Genomic DNA, 1,341 nt, shown 5'->3' on the forward strand with positions numbered 1-1,341 from the left:
GGAGCTTGCCGGAGGCTCCGCAGCGCCTTCGCCAGCTGTTGCTTCCCCGCCTCCCCCTCCCGCCGTGCAGTGATTTCTGCTGTGTCAGTACGAGTCCCTGCCGCCCGGCCCGGCGGTGCGTGGCCTGCTGTAGAGGTGTCCCAGCCCCCTGGTCTTACCCTTGTTATGGTGTATCGCGGCTGCATGCGCTGCTCCAGGCAGTGGAACTAGTTGTTTCGATGTTTCGCTTTTCCCTTCGTTATATCCTTGCGTAAGCCTGCCTTCAGTTCTTACTGTTGTAACTTTCTTAGCTGTTTGTGAAAAGTGTCCTTTTCCTTTCAAGTTACCTATAGTGTTTGTTCTGTAACCGAATGGTAGTTGAAACCTACCTATAGAAACTCACATTGCCTTTAAGTACGTTGCCTTTCTGACTGGAAAAATGAGAATGGAGGACATTAGACAGGCTCTTTAACTTTCTTCTTGTGTTTTTATGTATGTGTGTATGTTATTTCTTTCGTTTTTACTATTGCCTTAAGTGCTTGGGGCTTGAAGTTTTTCAGATGCCTCATGAAAAAACAACCACGCTAAACGTGTGACTAGTGTTGTTCCCTTAAGAATTATTAAACCGTGGGATTCACCTAGTTTCAAGGAGAAGTTCACTCCCAAAGTGGATGTGAACAGAAAAGTTAAGTGCAGTTAAGTTCCGTTGTTGACACAACTCTCCTTATACTTGGGGAAGAGCATTTTCTACTGGATAGCAAGCATACTGCTAGAAATCAAGATCTTCTCAGCCCACAACGTGCTGTGTTGGTGTTGGAGGAACGGATGGGGTAGCGTATGCAGGCTTTAAGGCAGCATTTTAAAGCCCACGAATCATGACGGCAGGTGGGTGCTATCATTTGAAAGCCTTTTACCATTGGATTTTTTTTTTTCATAAACATACTTTAGTGTGTTTACCTACAGCGCCTACCTGATAGCTCTCTGCCTTCATAGTCAATATTGAGATGATCATAGCGTGTTGTACAAAATTAAATGGAAAGCCAGGTGGTAAACAACAAGAAACTTCCTGACACAGGTGTTTTGCAACACTTGACATCTTCACCAGTGAAACGTAATGTGCTGTGGCTTGGTTAAAGGCTGATCTTCCCTCCAACTTCCTACTCAGGGTTAAAAGTTTTCTACGAAATGCCTTGGATGTTTCAAATGCTCTGCATTGGGTTTGCGTGGTGAGGTTTTAGTAGCAGGGGGGCTACAGGGGTGGCTTCTGTGAGAAGCTGCTAGAAGTTCCCCCTATGTCCGATAGAGCCAATGCCAGCCGGCTCCAAGACAGATCTGCCACTGGCCAAGGCCGAGGCCATCATT

At 46.2% G+C, this 1,341-nt stretch overlaps 1 protein-coding gene across 2 annotated transcripts in view; it reads left to right on the forward strand.

The window, feature by feature from the left end:
* The first annotated feature begins 92 nt into the window (after positions 1-92).
* Positions 93-1,341, forward strand: part of UBXN4 (UBX domain protein 4) — a 15,913-nt gene continuing 14,664 nt past the window's right edge. Inside the window, exon 1 of one of the 2 annotated variants that reach the window (XM_009318933.1) lies at positions 93-135. The gene's annotated coding sequence lies outside the window, so the exon portion shown is untranslated. Of the gene's footprint in view, positions 136-228; positions 251-1,341 lie in introns of those variants that run through there. The other variant, XM_009318932.1, reaches the window with a different exon arrangement.

The sequence above is a fragment of the Pygoscelis adeliae genome, unplaced genomic scaffold (genome assembly GCF_000699105.1).
Source record: "Pygoscelis adeliae isolate BGI_AS28 unplaced genomic scaffold, ASM69910v1 Scaffold222, whole genome shotgun sequence".
Taxonomy (NCBI): Eukaryota; Metazoa; Chordata; class Aves; order Sphenisciformes; family Spheniscidae; genus Pygoscelis; species Pygoscelis adeliae.